Consider the following 22,488-nt stretch of genomic DNA (forward strand, 5'->3'; position numbering starts at 1 on the left):
GTTTAGAAAAGTGTACTGTATGTATCAAAATAAAATATGTAAATTGTCAATTGGTTCATTAATGACAATCATTAATGATTACAAAGGGCATTCTACTTATTTAAAATTATATCTGAGACTGTATAGACTCAAACCTACTGTAGAAATTATATTTTAATGACCAGAGCAAATACCCCACATGCTAATCTAATCAAATACTGTATATTGCAAAGTGGGAGGAATAACATAATGCTAAAATACATTAATTTAAATGATTATTTTATCATAAAATACACCCATAATTTAACCAATATATACTGTACTTGTAAATATACAACCTAGATGTATGAAACAACTTGTACAGAAAATATGTACATTAAATAATGTAAAAAAACACCCCCAGTGGTTAGCTTATTTTCTACGTTTTGTCTAGCAAAATACGTACAGAACATAAGTCCTCTCAAAATAAATAATAAAAATTCCACATGTAGAGATAATTACAAATTGAAACAACTATTCATGTTGCACATGTAACAAGTGCTTTTGGATTGGCATTAACTGGAGTGAAGAAAATCACTCCACAAAAAGGCTATTACACTCAAATAAAAATGTCAAGTAGGTTGGGATTCAACATTTCTTTTCAATGGTACACAATCTTACAATGGAGAGCAAAGCAAATATTCATAAGCAAGGAGCTGGAAAGAGACAGTTTATTAATTAAAAACCTTAAACTCAATAATATAAATTTGTGGGACAGGTTCACGACTGAAACCTGTACCACAAAATGACTTTGTGTGATCCATTTAGAAATCTGACATTAATGTATTAACATTAATGCATTAACTGATTAATGTATTAGTGCAGTTATAACTTTATATATCTGTATTCAGATCACTGTTCATTTTAATTGATGAAAAGAAGTTTAAACAGTCAATTGTATGTACCTTAGGACAAATATTTAGTTAAAGAATTAAAGTCTTGCATTAAAATGCCATCAAGCAGTTTGCAAAATGTACCAATATACAGTATTTAATATAAGTGTCAAATATCTGATCTTTCCTTTCTTGAATCAGATTTGAGTGTGTTTCCACTGAGACTCAGTTTTGCACCTATTAACCTTGCATAAGTGAAAAACAAATACATTAAATAATTAAGAACTAACCCATTAAGAACTAATATGTAAAATTTTCATTAAAATATCCATGACATTTATCAAAATCACACTTTTAGACATTTGAAATTCAGGCACACATCTTTTCTTTCTTAATCTATTGTAGGTTCACAGGCCTGCAATGCAGTTGTATAATTGTTTTTCTTCAACAGAAGTTTTACTACACTTATACTCAACTGTTTAAACAATTTGTTCTGGCAGATCATAAACTCACTGAATCAGCTTATACCTTCTGGATCATTTAAACATTATAGTAGAGTATGCTTTCTAATTATACATTAAGATACAATCCACACCCTGCAATCAATACCCCTGCTGATAAAGCCTGTTATAACTATATTAAATCGTAATGATTAGAATTCTATCGTGCTACATAACAAGGCAGGTAGACATTAAAACTCAATTAAAATGCCAATTATAACAGCATGCTGGTTCTGTCTTCCTGTAACAGTAATAGAGCAAGGCACTGGAGACATAATAACTGACTACAATCTGGTATAACGTAGTTTCTCATTCTCAAACCTCTTGCATGCACTGAAAGGGAAATATTGATGCTTAAAATATTTTTATCAAAAATAAGAAACCACTAATTAAAAATATAAAATATAATATATTTAGTGAGATGTGCTAAAATTTAAAATCTGATACCTAAAATGTTATCCATAGATGATGGCTGCATTCTACAGTAATCTGTTCACAAGACATGGCTCTAAGCATACAGAGGGCAGGAAATAACTCAAATAAGATTTCATGTGCAAGGGACTTATTTATTGGCAGGAAATCTTTGACAATTCAGCAGTAACAAATAGGTTTGTCTCATCACAGTTTCTAAATGGTGCCCTCTGCTACAGTTTGACAACCAACCAGGCGTAACTAGTCCTAAAATTTGAGCTTTCAGAAAGCTCTCATCAGCAGAGGGAGACAAGTGCCTACAACGCAGACCAACTTAATAGCAGTTAAAAGACATCTCACATCTTTTCTATGATAGCAGAATTGCTAAACAGAATTCTTTATCCTCTGAAGACTCTAAACAAGGAAGAAATATGCATCCTGCAGAAAATGAAGAGGTATTTAGCTGGGAATTGGTTTAGCTTTTGTGGGTGCTACAGTGAGGTGAGGGAAGCTTTTGAGATTGGAAGGTTTCTTAATTTTCCTCCAAACACTGATGGAAAAAAGAATTGAGAGCTGAAAATATTTCCCCACAGATTACCTAAAGTGTTAGTCCTGAAAGGATTCAGTTAACATAAAGAAAAGATAGAATTGGGTGGCTGTTTGAATTGACTTCAGAGTTTGCTTGTGAGGCAGAGCGGGAAAGCAATACTGTACATTCAAATCTCGTGAACCTCTTTACCACTGGAAATTCAGAATGACTTGTAGTTAACTAAAAGTATTTTTAGTCTATAAAATGTGTAGAAGTTAGAACGTCTATAAAATTGTCAAACAATTTGTCATTTGTGTATGAGGAAAGTAATTCATAATAATTAATAATAATTGCTTACACTTATATACAGTAGCACTTTTCTGGACTCCCCACTCAAAGTGCTTTAAAGGTAATGGGGATTCCACTCCACCACCACCAATGTGCAGCATCTACCTGGACGATAAGTAAACAGGTAGAGCTTCATTACGCTATAAAGTCTGTATTCACATAAAAAAATATCAACAGCAAGACAGTTACAAGAGTCCAGAAAGTCAAAAGCTGATTGCTTTTATATTCCCTTTTTGTCTGGGTTGCTGCCTAAGACTGCTTCAGATGTCACCTGTCATGAAACAGCATGCTCAATGGTTATAGTCCTTGTTATGTTTGTGGTACTGGGCCAAAATAGCCTTAGAATGTAACCCTTGTCAGCAATCTCAGAGAACCCCTTTCTTCACTTTTTCATAACTAAAAATAATAAAACTCATTCATCACTGGTATGCATACGCAGATAAATTAATTAGTATTATTAAATTACATCAGTGTGAACATTAAAGTAAATAATGTAACACACTTTTTATATCCCCAGGACCATAATTAACAACTACTCTATTTTACAGGGCGATTCTAACTGTCCAATCATCTCATATCACCAACCACCCAATCTACATAAACTTTTGGTTCACAGCTCCTTTGACCGCGCTCAGCAATCATCCTCACCAGGCAACTTCCCCTGCAACAGAGCTCGCTGCATGACCTGCAAATACATATCTAACAACACGCTCATGCAGGGCCCCTCAGGTCAATTCCGGATCACCCAGACAAGACCCTGTACCTCCAGCAACCTCATTTACTGTATCTCCTGCAAAAAAATGCCCAGCTATCTACATTGGGGAAACCGGAAGGAGACTAGGAGACTGCTTTAGAGAACATGTTAGGGCTGTGAAGATTAAAGATTTCTCCAAGCCCATAGTTTCTCATTTCTCCTCAGACAGACATGATCACACTGATCTCTCTGTCTCTGTTCTCCAAGAAGGGTTTCTCAACACCCATAGCAGAAAAACAACAGAAATGAAACTCATCCTGAAACTAGGTTCACACAATCCCCCTTCTCTCAATGACCGACTTATTTTATGTAATCTTCTCTATTCTCATGCAGGTTTTGACTTCACACCTTTCTTCACCCTTCTCCACTTTGCACTTTCTGAGTGGCCTCTCTTGCCTCCTCCCCTCTACCAGCTTTTGTTCTTCTGTGCTATTTAATCTTTGCTGTCTGCCCTGTCTTTCTCACACCTGAAGAAGGCTTAACAGCTGAAACGTTGTGTTTTCTCTCTTCTCTTTTCAGCATGGAATTAACCTATTACTTGTTCCTTTACAGACTATGCATGCTGACGCAGCTACCCACCTGAACTCTTAAAATAAATATGTCAGCAATATTTCATCTAACAATCTCTAAAACAAATCTTATTGGTTAATCATACAAGAGAGTGGTACTGTATCTATCAATACAGAGGATCATGAGTTAACTGTATTGTGCATATTTACTCTTTAAAAAGTGTGTTTGTTTTATTAGAAGTGTAAACATTTTACTTATTATTTCAAATCAAATCAAAGTTTATTTATCAAATGCACAACAATACGGCGTGCAGCAGTAGTTGCTGGCAATGAAATGTCTTTTTCTGCGAGCTCACAAAAATTACAAGAATCACAAAAATCACAGAAATTCACAAATACACAAAAATCACAAAATTGAGGTTACATTTTTGAAATTGAATAAAACTCAATGTGAGCAGAGCTGTTGTGTATCCATGATGTATGCAATATATACATGTAGTGCAGTTATGCTGGATATAGTAAGAATTGTGTGTCCATGTAGCCATTACAGGTGATTTGCTAAGGAGCTACAGGTTGGCTTTTTAGCAGTCTTGTTCCCTGGAGGTAGAAGCTGTTCCGTAGTCTGTTGGACCCGGACCGAATGCTTTGGTACCGTTTACCGGACGATAGGAGGGAAAACAGTTTGTGACTGGGATGACTGGGGTCCTTGAGAATGGACCTGGCCTTCTTCAGACATCTAGGTGAGTAGATCTCCTGGATGCTTGGTACAGTAGCTCACAGCTGGTGATGAAGTTTAACCACTTCATTTATTTTTTATGGCACGAGATAAAGTGAAACTTGGCAGTGATACTTCATTGTCCTTTGGAAGGTAAAGCCACTCTTTAATAAAGAATAAACAAGAAGGGTCATTTCATATTTAAAATAAAATGTTATGATACAACTTAGGATAAATCATGCCATCCATCCATTTTCTAGTGCTTCATCCAATAAAAAGAGCTGTGGGGGACCTGAAGCCTATCCTGGAAAGCTATGGGACTAAGGCAGGATACACCCTGGATGCACCCCAATTGCAGGGCACACACAGACACAGACATTATGTCTTTGGACTGTGAGAGGGTGTGAGGTGGTCTGCTGTAAGCAAACACTGTACACCAACATTTCACTGTATAGAAGATAAGGGTAGAGAAGAACAATAACATATCTCTGAGGTTAACATCCTAAAAATAAGTTTATCTTATATAATATATTTAATGTCCAGATGCAGTCTGGACTTTTGTTCATTTTTTTATTAAAAAAATGCCACCTCATGCAGCATGGTACTTTCTATCATCATTATACTGAAACATGTTTTAAGATTTTCTCTAAAGTATTTTCTCAATATTTAGAATTTATTTTTCTGAGGGAAAAATTCCACATTCTGGTCTTCCAGAAACAATATCATTTTATTAAATTATTGCTACTCAAGGGCTGCTTCCAGGCCCAATACTGACATTTATTTTCAAGGTAGTATTTTAAATTCCAAAATATTCTAGCTACAGGTTTTCCCTTTGTTTCGATCCGGAAGAAGGACCCTAGGCAGAATCCTCAGAATTTAAAAGTACCAGTAGGGGTTTATCCTAAAACATGGGTCAGGAGGTCAGGCCAGGGTCAAAAACCAGTAAATCCATAATCACCAAATCAAAATCCAGAAGACGAAGTCAAAGACAAAGCCAGGGGTCAGGGCCAAAAATTTGGGAAATGGGAAATGGGAAACGGGAAACGGGAAAGCAAATACTGTGCAAGGAGTGGTATATCAGATTGGATTAAGTAGGCAGGTGGAAGGTGTGCCTGATTAGTTCATTGGAAACTGCACTGGAATGTGAAGGAAATGATTAAGGGCAGTGAGTTCACCGGGGGCGTGACGTAACACCCTTGCTTTCACTAAGTAATGGCACCTTGAATTATTCTTTCACATTTGACCTTTTGAATTATATGTTTTAGGAGGAATGGTACTTTTGGCAATATATTTGGCAAATACCTGGCAATATAATAAAATGTGTTAATGTATATTTTATACATAGATATTGACTACTGTATATATATACTGTATATAATATAGTATTATACATAATGTATTCCTCACCTTTTTGTAACTTGGCTTCAGGACTACTGCTCTCCCAGCTAATAAATAATTGGTTTATTTACTTTGAGTTGAAAACATAAAGTATTATTAAAAATTACTATGTATGTGGTGACTTTGAAAAATCCATCATGTGCTTAAGAATCATAATCTAGATAGGGCAGTATCTAATCTGTCAATAGCCATATTAAATTCTCAGAACTTTGGAAAGCTTAATGTCTAAGACACCATATGCACAGCTAGGACTTTGATGTGGTTGCCTTGAGCATAAAGTAATAGTGCAGAACACATCATGCAGATAATGTGTGATAGTTCCAAGTGTAGCCTGTTTATCTTTCCAGTCACTTGTTAGTATGTGAATGCATAATTTATATAAAAATAGCTTTTACAGATGGCTTAATCTGATGTTATTTGTTAACTCCCCCAGTGAGGTGGATGAGTTAAGTAAAAAGCACATAACTCTTTTGTCTCTGATGTCTTTATTACCACCTGTCCAGAAGACAGTAAATAAGCCATAATCAACATGGAAAAAGTAAGTGTTTAGCATATCATTGCATGATCAGAATGATTTGAAGCAATTAAATACAGTATATATTCATTAGTAGGGATGACCTTTTGGCCAAAACATTTTTTTTCTTGAATACATTTAGTAATTTTGGGAAAATAAATTAGAGCTGTAATTCCCTGTTTAGTTTCTTGAGCACAAATATATCGGTAGAAAAGCATTAATAATGAAGTACATACTTGAGCCTAGTATCTCACTAACCTGGTGCTAATCCCAAATCCTCTGATGTTATTGAGCATCAGCAACAACCCACAAACACCTCTATGTATCACCCAGAGTGTACTGCTGTCTTGTTTCTATGCTTCCATGATAACACTTGAATATCTATGTCTTCACAAGGATCAGTGAATTTCTTATACTGGGCATATGAACATACAGTATGCGTTTGAATTGACTTCTTTGATTTAAGTTTCACACGATTAACTGTACAGTGCTATGGAAACATATTCAGATCCTTCATATGGCATACCATCCATCTACAGTACCTATCTTTTTTCTAGCCATTTTATCCTGTACAGGGTCATAGGCAGGTCAGAGCAACAAGTGTAAGGCAGAATACACTCTGCCAGTCCATCTCGGGGCACAGACACAAACAAATTAGACATTCACACACTCACAATAGAGCCAATTTTAATATAAAGCTCCATGCAGGTAGCATCTCTGGAATTGAATCCAGGGTTCCAGTCAGCAATGCCGCCCATATGGTGTACCATTTTATTACAACCTGATACAACGTAATACATTATTCAGAACCTATTGGCTCAGACTGAAGACTTCTAAGGGTAAGATAAGTTACAGTAATGTCAATGTCACCAAAAACAAAGGAACAAACTGAAATACTGTTTGTTGATTGCACAAGTATCCTGATCTGTGAACTCAGTAACTGGTGAAAGCTCATTTGGCAACAGTACCACCCACATATCTTTTTGAGTTAGTTTATATGAACTTTGCACATTGGATTGTTGCAATGTTTTTCCCATTGTTCTTGGCAAACTTGCTCAAGCTCTCTCAAGTGATCTCTTTGAGGTCACCTATGGACTAAGTTTCGCAGTCTTTCTTTCACATATTCTTGAAAGGATTCAAGTCAGGACTTGAACTACATCACTCAAGATCATTCACTTTCTTATTCTTAAGTTGATCCAGTGTAGCTTTGTCCTTTGGGTGATAATCCTGCTTGAAAGTGAACGTTTGTCCTAGTTTAGATCTTTAGCAACAGAAGCAAAGAATCTGCTAAGATTTGCCTGGATTTTGGTTCATTTATTTTCCACTCAGTCTTGACAATTCCCTGCTTATGGGAAGCACTAAATTAGCATCATGCTGCTATGCTTGAGAGTTTGGATGGTGTTGACTGGAAGATATACTGAGCTGAGTTTGTGCCAGATGTAACACTCTTCAGGTACATCAGAAAGTTCAATTTTGTACTTCCAAATCATTTTTCAAGACATAATTTGTAGTGTCACTTAAATGATTTTTTGCAGACTCCATGTAAGATCTGAGATGGGTTTGCCACTCTTCTCTACACACCAGCTTCATGGAGTGAATAGGATATTCTTAACATTTTCTTTCTGTAGCCATTTTAACATCACCATTATCTAATGTTGAAATCCCTAACTAATTTATAGATCACATTAAAATAGGTAGTTGCATCAGTAAATAGCCCTCGGAGCATCAACTCGACCAGGAACTCCCGGTCTCACAACTGCATTCCTTTGGTGCTTCCCTACCACAGTAACACACTTTCTATCCCCAGGACCATTATTAACAACTACTCTATTTTACAGAGCGTTCCCTACATTGGTACCTTTTTCTAACCACCCAATCATCTCATACCACCAACCACGCAATCTACGTAAAGTTTTGGTTCACAACTCCCTCGACCGCACTCAGCAATCATCCCCACCAGGCACCTTCCCCTGCAACAGAACTTGCTGCATCACCGGCAAATACATACCTAACAACACGCTCATTTAGGGCCCCTCAGATCATTTCCGGATCACCCAGAGGACATGCTGTACCTCCAGCAACCTCATTTACTGTATCTCCTGCAAAATATGCCCAGCCATCTACATTGGGAAAACCGGAAGGAGACTAGGAGACTGCTTTAGAGAACGTGTTAGGGCTGTGAAGATTAAAGATTTCTCCAAGCCCATAGTTTCTCATTTCTCCTCAGACTGCCATGATCACACTGATCTCTCTGTCTCTGTTCTCAAAGAAGGGTTTCTCAACACCCATAGCAGAAAAACAACAGAAATGAAACTCATCCTGAAACTAGGTTCACACCATCCCCCTTCTCTCAATGACCGACTTATTTTATGTAATCTTCTCTATTCTCATGCAGGTTTTGACTTCACACCTTTCTTCACCCTTCTCCACTTTGCACTTCCTGAGTGGCCTCTCTTGCCTCCTCCCCTCTACCAGCTTTTGTTCTTCTGTGCGATATAATCTTTGCTGTCTGCCCTGTCTTTCTCACACCTGAAGAAGGCTTAACAGCTGAAACTTTGTGTTTTCCATCTTCTCTTTTCAGCATGGAATAAACCTATTACTTGTTCCTTTGCAGACTATGCATGCTGACGCAGCTACCCACCTGAACTCTTAAAATAAATATGTCAGCAATTTTCATCTAACAATCTCTAAAACAAATCTTATTGGTTAATCATACAAGAGAGTGGTACTGTACAGCGTTTGTAGGCTTCAAAGGAACAAGTGGAAGAAAGCTCCACAGCCAAAATGTTGTGTTTGTTTCCTTCTCTTTTCAGCATGGAATAAACCTTTACTTTACTAATTTATTGATTGCCCAGATGCTCGAAAGGACACTTACAGTATTGATCTAGGCAGTGTCTGAGTCAAAAGATGTACCGTCTGGTTCTCGATTATTAAGTAGACACATTGTATCATAGTAATATTCAAAGGCTTTGATATTTTTTGTATACTTCTCCTGATCTGTGCTTTTCAATAACTTTATATCCCTGACTTGCTTTAGAAGCTCTGGGTCTTCATGGTGATTGTAAATTTACTATGTAACCAAGTAAGCTCAAAAAGACAGCAGTTTTTATTTGGAAGTCATATGAAACTATTTATACAAAAGACAGAGGCCATTAAAATAATTGTGTGGTTTTTTAGGGTACTTTTATGCAGGTATATTGATGTAGCGGTGAGGCTTATTAATAAGGCAGAATTAAGTGTTTCTGAGCTTTCCCAAATTAGGCCTCATTTCTCTGTTCATCTCTGTGGTGCAGCCACAGAGAAAGCATTCATGCAAGCTGATTTAAGAAACCAGCTCCCAAAGGGGGATGCACTTAGCTAAGCCTGGCTATCATGATCAATGGTCATCCATTGGCGCCTATCTGTCTAGGGAGTGCCAGATGGACATCTGGACTGCATTCCTAAGTGTCAGGAGTAAGTGACTCATATCTCACCTTGATCAACCAATCAGGGACTGGTAGGGCCGAGTAACCCACGTGGGACTCTGATGCCCATGGAACTTTCAGCCAATCAATGAGCTGAAGTTCCTCCAGGTAAAAACAGGCAACACAGAGATTCGACAAGATTAAGATTCAGATTCAGAAGGGATTCTGTAGAGGATTCTGTGGACTGTTCTAAAGGGAATTCAAAGGAGAATTCCAGGGCAGGACGGCCCAGGAGCAGAAGGCTCCCAAGGGCAGGACATCCTCGCAGCGCGCCTCCTGACCATCCTGAGACTCAGCCCGGACAACCACGGAACGGCCAGTGTGTCCGAGTGCCAGAACTTTCCTTTGTTCTAAGAGTCTAGAGTGGAGGTTGCCAGAGAGTAACCAGCAGCAGGCCTCGTGAACAGGTCGGAACTGTGGACAGCTGAATCACTATTCAGAACTAGCTCTTCATCAGGAACGAACCGGTCCTCTTCCTGACTTGCTGGGACCCACAGTCATCTTTTCTCCTGTGCACAAACTTTGCTAGTTAAAGCCAACACTAACTAGCCGGTCAGTGAGCATCAGCAGCGCACCGTCGCAAGCCGCACAGCACAGCCTGGCACGGAGCCAGAGAGCGCGGATTGGACAGCAACAGCCTGCAACTGTTTCTTTGTGCCCGCAGGAGATCTGAATCCCCAGAGATTGGATGAGTATTCAACTTCAATGCATTACAGCTCAAGAATTCAATTGTTATCCCAACCAGTTGATATCAATTTAATTCCTAAGAGTTATGTACTTGTTTCGAGTATCTAATGTAGAAGTTATAACCAAGTTCATTTATGAAACGGTCTTAATGAATGATATACTGAACGTATGTCCTCTTGATATATGTAACACTTCGTAACTGATTGAATATATATCTTTTGTATTCTGATAACCCTCTCGATAAGATCTGTTAGTTTAAGGCATATTCTATGTATTAATAAATGTATCCTCGTGTATTAGTACCTGTGTGTGTGCGTTGTTTGAGTTATGTCGCATGGTTGGACTCTAAAGCCATCAAAAGAATCAACTTTGTGATTTACTGCTACAATTAATAATTGTCTCAGTAAATGCCCAAACCCTACAGAACTGGTGCCTTCAGAGAGCCACTAACATTACATATTTGGCGTCCCTGAAACGGCTATGAATCACTACATTGATTAAGGTTTGTTGCAGCACAGTGATTGAACACTTATGTAATCATTTTCTTTCATATTGTTTATCTTTATACCTATTTTTAAGTAAGCTTTTTTATTCATCTGTTTGTCGCCTCTGACTGCTGTGCTGGACACCCATCCTGGAATACACAGCAATCCAGTATACTGTGCTATTTTGTACTGTAGTACTGAGGTTTAGGAAAGCATTTTTAAACTGTAATTTACAGTAAGATTACTGTGGAACAGCCTCATTTATGTGGAAACATAGATCAAGGCTACATTGGATCTACAGTAGTTCTCAGAGGCATCATATCTTTATTTAACATATGAAAAAATAATACAGACCAAAACCTACTTCCTGTGAGTCCTTACTAAATATTAGATAACCTGTCTTTGTAGCAGTAACTAACAGCCAATTTTTTTTAACCCAGTTATTATAGTCCAATGTCACTGCCGTACTGAACAATCCAACACTCGTATATTCAAGCCATTTCAGAATTTCAATATATCATGCAATCATCCAATAATAAGCTTCTATAGGAAGTTTTAACAATCCCGAGTCATGGTTTTGAATCCTATTTTATTAGCTTCTAGTGGTAAATCAATGGTCTTCATATCCCTCTGACCCAGATACTCTGCTGTAGAACTTACTTTTTTGCTGATTCACTTCTCTTTATGGGTATTTATGTTATTTCATTGGTTCCAAAGCTACTTGGTAGGAATAGAAAACCCTGTTTTTGTTGTCTTTACAGTATGTCTATTCTCTCACCCTTTATTTTCCATTTGTTCCAGTTGTTTATCTGTTATGTTCACGGTGATCTGTGACTATTAATTTAAGAAAACAAATAGAAAAAATGAATTGTTAAATAATGCTGTTTATCACATTCTTATTACAGGATTTATTATAATCCAGTAACAGTAACCCATGACATTAAATCCATCATTGTTTGAGAATTCTTATTTTTTTATAAAAGAGATGATGCAAAAGGCTGGAAGTATATGAAACACTATTCTGTAGAAGGTAATGAAGTAAGAGCTTGTAACTTAAAAGCTTTATGCGGCTGTGGGCCTTTCTTGAGAAAAACACATTTATTGTTAAATTAAAGTCTATGAAAAGAACACTGCATTGGTCCTAAACAAATATTGTACCTATGAATCTCTTAAATACTGTACCCTCTGAGTTTCAAAAGCATTTTTCTACTTCAGTTGTCCTGATTACATTTTGACAATACTTGCCCGAACTCTCAATGAGTGCATTTTAAATAATGTCTTCAATAAAATGCTGCTGCAAAACTAGTCCCAAGTAGGCACTGAATTAAGATATGCCCTCCATAAAGCGAAAATCACTCTGTTGTATGATCACTGGCTATGTTAAACTTTGGAAGTTCTTGGGCAACCAGTTTTAATGTAATAATCTCAGTAGCACCAATGCAAAAACGGTAATTGCATGAAGTGTTAAAATGTTTTGGGGCTACCTGAGTGGCTCAATCACCTGATAGCAGGTTGAGCTCTATGATCACGGCTTCCACACCGAGTCACATCACTAGCTGATTGTGACCGTAATTCCCTAGGTTGTTGCCCACATCTGATCACCGATTGTGGGACTACTGTGGCAGGGCTCTTTTTCTTTGGAGTAATTTAGTAACCCTTGTGGCCTCCTGGGCACTTGTAAACATGTGTAACTGTTGGTGAGGGACATGCCTCTTCTCAATTGGGTGCTGAACCACTGGGGTGGTGGTGGGGGGGTTGTAGTGCCACAGATGTGTAAAAGGATAGGCAACTCTACAGTGGGCCGTCAGATGTTTGCCCGAAATTGACTTTTGTCCAAATTGTTTGTAATTTCCTTTGACTTTTCTACAGTTTTTCCTAATCTATTTTTATAACATTGGCAAACTTAACTGGTCTTCCTACCTACAGTATACCAGAATCTATATCACTGCAAAATTAACTTAAAAATAGCAATGGTCATAATTAAAACCTATAAACCTCTTTGGTTCTCCACTAATTACATTACCAATTACCAATAACCAATTTGATCAGTTAACTCTTTTTCTTTATATTTAAGTATGAACCTCTTTGCAATCTAAAAAGTCCAACACCATAAATGTATTTTTCCTACAATTTGAGAATTTGAGGAAGCTTGCTACAGTATATTGTGATATAGTGATATTATGATATCTACAGATCATTTGCTTGTTACAAGCCTTCTAGTTAAACAAGACCTACCTTTTCTATATCCATAGTGACTGTCCCCAAGGATCCTATTTCTGTAATTCTTTCATGGAGTTTTAATTATCATTACCATAATATAATGTAACATAACATAAGTAACTTATTCTTTGTTATGGAAACATACAGTGTATTTATAATTAATTTATAGTCTCTTTTTTCTTAGTTTTCTTTTTTCATTGACCTACAGTAAAAACTATAGCTAAATGTAAACATTTTGACAGTAATAGTAAAAATAATTCATAATATAATATAAAAATAATTAACCATAATTTAGATGTAGAAATTTACCGTCATGGTGATTTCTTCCAGTATTCTAAAAGTGTTTCGAGTAAAATTGAATAAAATTAAAGCACAGTCATACACTTTCCCAGTACAGTATAAAGCCAAATGCCAAGTTAATTGGCTTCTGGAACAACTGCCTCTGGTGTGAGTGTCTCTGTTTGTGCTATGTCCCAGATGTTTCCTGCCTTGCCGGGATAGACTCCAACTCCCCAATGACTCTGTTTTGGTCAAAGCGGTATGTAAATGGATGGATAGATAACAATAAGGAGCAGTATTTTAAATTGACATAATAATGTTTCCTATACAAAATATTAATCTGTCATCAATATTAAGAGACAAAATAATAAACAATATTATAAACTACTAAAATACAGCCTACTGGCTATTATGCCAGCAACTACACATTTTCACCAGGGAGCTGGGATGATATTTAGCACAGAGATATTTTATGCAGAAATCATGTAATGTATTACCTCTTCTAAAGGGGATGCACAGAGAAAGACCATTTTGTCCAAGATGTTTACATAGCACATAAGAAACTTGTAAACAGCAGTCTTACTCCTTTGTGTGTCAGATACTTCATGAGAACTAGAGCCAACACAGTCACGGAAAGCTTTTATTATAAAGATATTGACAGTTGTAGTTTAAGAGGAGTATTCTTATTTTCTGATCTCTTGAATTACACAAATTGTATCCAGACTATATTACAGTCTAGTCTTCAAAGACCTAATTATTCTGCAATCTTTTCCCCTTCTAATCCCTCTAGTAAAGAGATGTACAGTAGGAGTAATACAGTACAGTCCATGCATTGGTAAGATTATTAGCAATTGAAAATAATTACTTGTTTTTATTAAATTTGGGGAAATTTGATTTGGTCATACAATGATGTAATTGTAACATTTCTTAAACGAAGTAGTCAAGCCACATATCTAACAGCCTCCACAGACACACATCTGGATGCCTAAACAAAACAATTTAACCAAGCATGAAACGCGGTGTCGAGAGGTCCAAGTGAATAAAGTGAACCTAACAGGCTATTTACACACTATAATAAACACACTTACACACTCTAATAAAACTATGCTATTTTGGGGTCTCTGAACATTTGTATTATTTGTAATTTGATTAAATCACTAAATCAGTCTCATTTGTTTTTTTTTTTCTTTTTAAATCACTGTTGGCTTAAACTAGTGCATGGTTTTATTTATAAAGTATATTATTATAATATTTATTATATGTATATGTGAGTGTGTGTGCGCACATGCGCTCAAGTTGGTCATTGAGATGTTCTGGGGTTCCTATGAGAAGATGACTTGTAGGTGGTACTTGGATGCTTTGGTTTGATCAGGGGTGGTACTTGGTCCAAAATGTTTGAGAACCACTGTCTTATGGTACAGTATTTAAACTGTAGATCTTGGGTTCTGATTGGTCGGGAGTAGAGATGATAATGATGTCACAGGTGCAGCAATGGTGTACTGATGGACCAATGGGGGGGGGGGGGGGGTACCTGAATACAGGAAATGGAGAAAAAAAACAGACTGTGGGAGAAAACAATGCAGATAGCACCCCAGGTCTGCTAGAATTGAACTCAAGGACCTATAGGTAGCTCTGCAAGATCAGCTAGCCACTGTGCCACCATGTATCAGTATTTGGTAAATGCAGTGATAGATGATGAGCACTACAATTAGTTTACCAATTTTGCTATTTCATCTGTAGCGGTGAGGCTTATTAATAAGGCAGAATTAAGTGTTTCTGAGCTTTCCCAAATTAGGCCTCATTTCTCTGTTCATCTCTGTGGTGCAGCCACAGAGAAACCATGCAGGCTGATTTAGGGTTCCTTTGATAAAAGACAGCTCCCAAAGGGGGATGCACTTAGCTAAGCCTGGCTATCATGATCAATGGTCATCCATTGGCGCCTATCTGTCTAGGGAGTGCCAGATGGACATCTGGACTGCATTCCTAAGTGTCAGGAGTAAGTGACTCATATCTCACCTTGATCAACCAATCAGGGACTAGTAGGGCCGAGTAACCCACGTGGGACTCTGATGCCCATGGAACTTTCAGCCAATCAACGAGCTGAAGTTCCTCCAGGTAAAAACAGGCAACACAGAGAGCCTGTGAGATTCAGGAGAGATTCAACGAGATTCAGAGGAGATTCAGTAAGATCCAGGAGAATTCTGTGGACAATTCTAAAGGGAATTCAAAGGAGAATTCCAGGGCAGGACGGCCCAGGAGCAGAAGGCTCCCAAGGGCAGGACATTCTCGCAGCGCGCCTCCTGACCATCCTGAGACTCAGCCCGGACAACCACGGAACGGCCAGTGTGTCCGAGTGCCAGAACTTTCCTTTGTTCTAAGAGTCTAGAGTGGAGGTTGCCAGAGAGTAACCAGCAGCAGACCTCGTGAACAGGTCGGAACTGTGGACAGCTGAATCACTATTCAGAACTAGCTCTTCATCAGGAACGAACCGGTCCTCTTCCTGACTTGCTGGGACCCACAGTCATCTTTTCTCCTGTGCACAAACTTTGCTAGTTAAAGCCAACAGTGAGCATCAGCAGCGCACCGTCGCAAGCCGCACAGCACAGCCTGGCACACAGCCAGAGATCGCGGATTGGACAGCAACAGCCTGCAACTGTTTCTTTGTGCCCGCAGGAGATCTGAATCCCCAGAAATTGGATGAGTATTCAACTTCAATGCATTACAGCTCGAGAATTCAATGGTTATCCCAACCAGTTGATATCAATTTAATTCCTAAGAGTTATGTACTTGTTTTGAGTATCTAATGTAGAAGTTATAACCAAGTTCACTTTACGAAACGGTCTTAATGAATGATATACTGAACGTATGTCCTCTTGATATGTGTAACACTTCGTAACTGACTGAATATATACCTTTTGTATTCTGATAACCCTCTCGATAAGATCTGTTAGTTTTATATGCATATTCTATGTATTAATAAATGTATCCTCGTGTATTAGTACCTGCGTGTGTGCGTTGTTTGAGTTATGTCGCATGGTTGGATTCTAAAGCCATCAAAAGAATCAACTTTGTGATTTACTGCTACAATTAATAGTTGTCTCAGTAAATGCCCAAACCCTACAGAACTGGTGCCTTCAGAGAGCCACTATGACTACATATTTGGCGTCCCTGAACCGGTTTTCCTACACATCTTAAAGCTTGTGTTCTCTTCCATTTATAAGTGACAGGTTGTTTAGTAAAACAAAGGCAAAACATCTATCAAATGATGGGGGATGCCAGTACCTGTGTTGGTTAACTTCTAACACTGCACCATCGAGAGCATCCTCACCAACGGGATTACCGTGTGGTATGGCAACACCTCTTCTCAAGAAAGAAAGGCACTGCAGAGAATGGTGAATGTGGCCCAGAAGACCGAGATTGAACAGCTCTATGAGAACCACTGCAGTGGTAGAATTCTGGCCATCACCGAGGACAGTCACTACCCCGGGCATGAGCTCTTCACCCCACTGCTCTCAGGCAAGAGATACAAAAGCATACGGACACTTACCACTAGATTCTTCAATAGCTTCTATCCACAAGCAGTGCGATTGGAGGACACATTTAGCCATGCCCCTCGGACCACACCTACACCATCACCATCTACCTCTTTATGATTTCTTATTTATTGCACATCTCTAGTCATTGTTAACACGTCTGTATTGTTTACATTCAAACTGTTTACTGTTTACTTGTTTACTTGTACATTGTCTACTGTTTGTTTGAATATTGTCTTGATGCACTGTCTGCGCTTTGTGTTTTTACACTTGTTTAAACAACTGAGAGACTTTCTTTCTGTAAGTAAGAATTCCATTGTACCAGTACATGTACTGGTTACATATGGCAATAAAATTCAAGTTCAAGTTCAAGGTAGTTCAAAAATGGATCATGGCAGAATTAATATTAGAATCTGTATTCTTATAAAATATGAATTTTTGTATAACTTTAAGAAAAAAAATACTTCTAGATTTTTGTCTTTCTTTTAGGCAGATCTGTCCTTGCAGTATGTAAAAGTACTTATTGTGGCTCATGTATGCAATAAATAGTTCAGCATGTACTTTGTTTATATGTATATTGTATACTCTATGTAAAGTTAACATTTTTGAGTTATTATTAATTATTATTACTCAATTTCAGATCCTTATATCCTTCACAGCACATTTAATGTGTTCTCTTAGATAACTCCCTTTCTCATTGTGATCAGACTATGCTCAGACCGCCTAACCCATTTACACTGCATCTTTTAAATAACCAGTAATCTGTTTGTTGTTTGCTATTCTCTTCTCAACATTTATTACAACATGGCTTATAATGTAGCTACATTATTTTCACTAAGGCTCAAAGCATTTTTACTGCACACATAACATGAATACAGCATAGATTTTAATAGCAACTTCAATGCAATATGAATTCTACAGTATATTTTCTTTATGGTTACAAAAACACAAAGGATATTGCTAATAGACCAACAAATGGCTTTGAACACTACATCAAACGGAGGTAACTAAATTCTTTAAATACAGCAAAGCTGTAAATATAGCTTTATTTTGTGAAGACTTTGATGTTTTATTTTAAGTCTAGCTTTTTTTTATCTTGTAAAGTTCAGACTATGCGTACAATGACATATTCTGAAATCCCCAATGCAGTACAACAATTTCAAAGTGTCATAAAATCTGCTAGTTTGTGGTTATATTTAAGGTTAAATGAAAGCTAAATTAATAAAATCCACTATGAAAAATGTTAAATTAATAAACTGCTGTTTCTTGGATCGGAATGGCTTAGAAGAAACCTACAAAATAACAATACTGATAAAGGTGTAAAACATCAAGTAAAAAACAAACCTCTTACAATATACTACTATATTAAAATATTTATTTATATATTTATTTACATTTTATTAAAGTGGAAAGTATATAGTGTTAATCCATATGTACAGTGCTGTGCAAAAGTCACATTTGTGAAATTTCAAATTTATACGTGCACATTTTTTAAACTAAATATTTAATTGCAATCCTTAACAAAACCTCAAACTGAAGACTTCAAAGTTGCAGTAACGTGTACAATAAATACAGAGAAATATGTTGAAATATGTTGATTCCAAAGTATTCAAATCTGTAAACTCAATATAATGGCAGAAGAACCTATGGCATCAATTACAGTTTAGGTACATCTATCAACTTTGCATGTTCACCTGGAGCAATTTATTTCCTATTTTACTTGACAGATTTGCTCAACTGCTCTCAAGTTGCTTGGGGATAACTTTTGGACAGCAGTTTTCATGACTTTCCATTGATTCTCAATAGGATTAACATGAGGACTGTGACAGGGAAGCTTGTGGACATTCACATGACGATGGTACCGCCATTTTTGACAGTGGGGTGGTCATGACTAGGTGATGCATTATTTGCACTAGATGTAGCATTTTGCAATTGTTACAAATGTTCTTGCAAAATGTTCAAATTTTGTTTAATCTGATCACAAAACATGTTTTGACACAGTACCGGCTTCTTTCATGCAACAGTGTCATACAGTACAAACCAGCTTTGTCTTATGGATACTTTCTCCCATCTCAGCCTTTAAACTCCTTTAAAGTTGTTGGTTTCACAGTGGTATGATTGTCCAGTTTCATTCTTGCAATTCAGTTAAGATGGACGGTAAGAGCTAGGCAGTGGTGTGGGTGCAACTTATAAACTTTCCACTTCTTAATGATTGCATAGACTGTGCTTATAGGGATATTTAGAGACCTTTATATTCTCCTGTCCTACTTTTTCAAGGACTTGACTTGTTTTGAAATCTCCTTGGTTTTCATTGTTGCGTCTTTAATTAATTTAGGTTTATCACAGCAGAGGATTTGAATACATATGCAATCATTCTTTGACGTTTTTCTTTCATATTTCAAATACATTATAGAGGCACTTTTTTTCTTTAAAGTGTAGAGTACATGGTGTACTGACATTGCTACTTAATAACATTTACAGTATATACAAAGTATATACTATAATATGACTAATATTATTTGCTATTTAAAAGTGCTATATTGACAAGCTTTAAAGCAGCAAAATGTGAATACATTTGCAAAGCATTATATATTTCAATTAGATATTTCAGATACTGTATATAAGATATTGATATTTGACTCAATGTTTCTATCTGAAAAGCACTAGAGTAGTTCCACTGGGTATTCATAACCTAGGATGTGTTAAAGAACATTAAGCTCACCATCTGCAAGAACTGTTTGTAATCCTAATATTACCATGCAAAACATAAAAACATTAGAACATGCTTATGTAATATATAAACCATATCTAGAAGTAAAAGAACATTCATTTCAATTTGTCTTTTTATTTGTTTCAATATGTTATTCCACACCTTTCATGTTTTCATTTAAAATTTATTTAAAAGTATTTTTTCAAGAATATTCAGAACAAAAATTCTATTTTCAAAACAATATTTTGAAGTATCAAGACATATCTTATTTTTTCCATTTAACTAACTGTTAACTAAAAGATGCCACAACAAAGTTGCTGTTGTTGAACCTACAGTAAAATAGGATGACAAAAGTGTTTCTTTTTCCTTTCAATAAATATTTCTGTCTCTTTTGGAGAAATCTTTAAATTTACTCCTGTGCCTGGATCTGAGACGAAGATACTCAATGGGGCCAGAGTCTAAGAATTCAGGTCTTTATTTCTGCCAAGAAAGTCTTCAGTTGTCTTTGAAGTATATTAGACGAGGTCACTATCCTTGTGGAGAAATGTAGTAAGAGCATTTGGGTGATAAAATTTGTCATTGACTAATGCAAAGTGATGCACTCAGGAACTGAAAAAAAATACACAATACATATAACATGGGTGATTCTCAGCGCTCAATAAAAAATATTCGGGTGTTTATGTTTATTTTTACTGTATTTTTATAATTATCAAAGCAATATGAGGAAGCAGCAAAAAAGACAAATGGAATGCTTATGTACAGTATAACTAAAAAAAGTGTGGAATTTAAATCAAGGAACGTATGCTCACATTTTTATACATTATTTATAAAACCTAATTAAATGAGGTGCTATGTAAGTCAACATTACACAATACATAAAAAGGCTATAAGGTTTTAAAACACTGTTCCTCAGGGCATGTTTATACAGCCCTTCAAGGTCACTGAGTCTCTTGGTGTTCATTCCACCTGTAGGAATATAACATTTGAGCACCAAGGTTGAAGAACTCTGCCCTGAAGGGTAAGGTATCATAGAACTAGGATTACAGTATGTCTTTTTTACAGTTCACTCAACTGCCCACCAAAGCTCAAATCTATATCTTCTTACAACCGCTTTATATATACAGTAGATAATATAGTCTCATATCAAAGACATCTAAACCAAGCATTTGAACAAATGTGATTACCAGTTTAGAAAGGACAGAAAATTAATTTTGTAGTATAAAACACATAAAGACAACTTCATCAACAGTTAAAAATAGTTTTTTTGAAAGCAATTTTATAACCGTCACTTTCGGTGAACACAACCACTCACCTGCATTCCCTAATGGCTCTCGGGGTTCCTGGTGAATTGATCCATGAGTGCAAATTTTGTAGATTGCATCCCCGGTTGTTTTCAAACCAATATAGACAGAAGGTTGAAGGCAACAGGGGTCGTGACATTAATGTTCACTAAGTTAGCCTTGTAAAGGTCAAAGGCATTTGAGATGCATACATGTTTTTTTGACTGTATTGCATGATGACGAATGCACATGGAGTCTTAAAAGAAACATTCCCTGGGCAGCTTTCCTGTCCTGATACCCTAGCAGCCTGAAGCCCCAGGCAGCCCCCACTCCAACAGCTTGCTCTGTGCTCTTCAATTTCCTCACCTGCCCTCTGTTTTCCTGGTTTCTCTGCTCTCTGGAATACTCATGGAAAACCCTGAAGCCCTGTGCCTAGGTCATCTCACTCATAGCACTGCAGCAGCCAAGGATGTAACAAAAGTATGTTATTATATGGCGTACTTGTTCAAAATATGATTAGATAAAAATATATAGTTTTAAGTGAGATACATTCTAAATCTGATAACATTAAATTTGTTTTTATATTAGCTTTTTATGCTTTCTAATTTGTGTACAGATGCAGCCATTCAAAGTGCGCGGCACAGACACCGCAGTACAGTACCGCAGGTATGATGACACGCGATACCGCGGTACGTGATTGGTTGACCGACAGGGGCACTCGTGGTCCGTTGGTCTGTCGTAGAAAGACTTACTGTACTGTAAACGTCTTTACTGTGCCCGTTGTAGATATTGAATTTTACCACTGAAGGGAAATCTTAGTAGCTGAGCATAAAAAGAATAGGAGCATACTGTAACGCGTGTGAAGGCCATAAACGATATTAATTTTGGAACGTAAACATACAGTATATGGCTGGTCTCGGTACTTTAAAGAAAAAAATACGCACCAGTATTCCATTTCTCCCTAAACATTGTAAGCTTCGAAGTCTTTAACTAACGTGATACCGGAGTCAACAAGCATACTTTTAGAATTTGATTAAAAGGGAATATAATATGGAATCGCGTATCTAAAGAATTTAATAACGGTATGATTATATCCGTGTACTGCGGCAGGTCTGTGTAGGGCTGTTTCGCCTGCCTGATCATGCGAGCTGGACAGTTTGCGTTACAATATAAACATTTATATTGATTTAAATCGTGTTCTGATTTAAATCGCAAACGCGTGTTTAATTATGTGTTTTTTAATCATGATCAGGCTAGTGCATTTCTACATTTTCTGTATGAACCAGCTTAGAGGTTCATAC

Source organism: Lepisosteus platostomus, chromosome 1 (assembly GCF_059453375.1).
Source record: "Lepisosteus platostomus isolate fLepPlt1 chromosome 1, fLepPlt1.hap1, whole genome shotgun sequence".
NCBI classification, from domain to species: domain Eukaryota; kingdom Metazoa; phylum Chordata; class Actinopteri; order Semionotiformes; family Lepisosteidae; genus Lepisosteus; species Lepisosteus platostomus.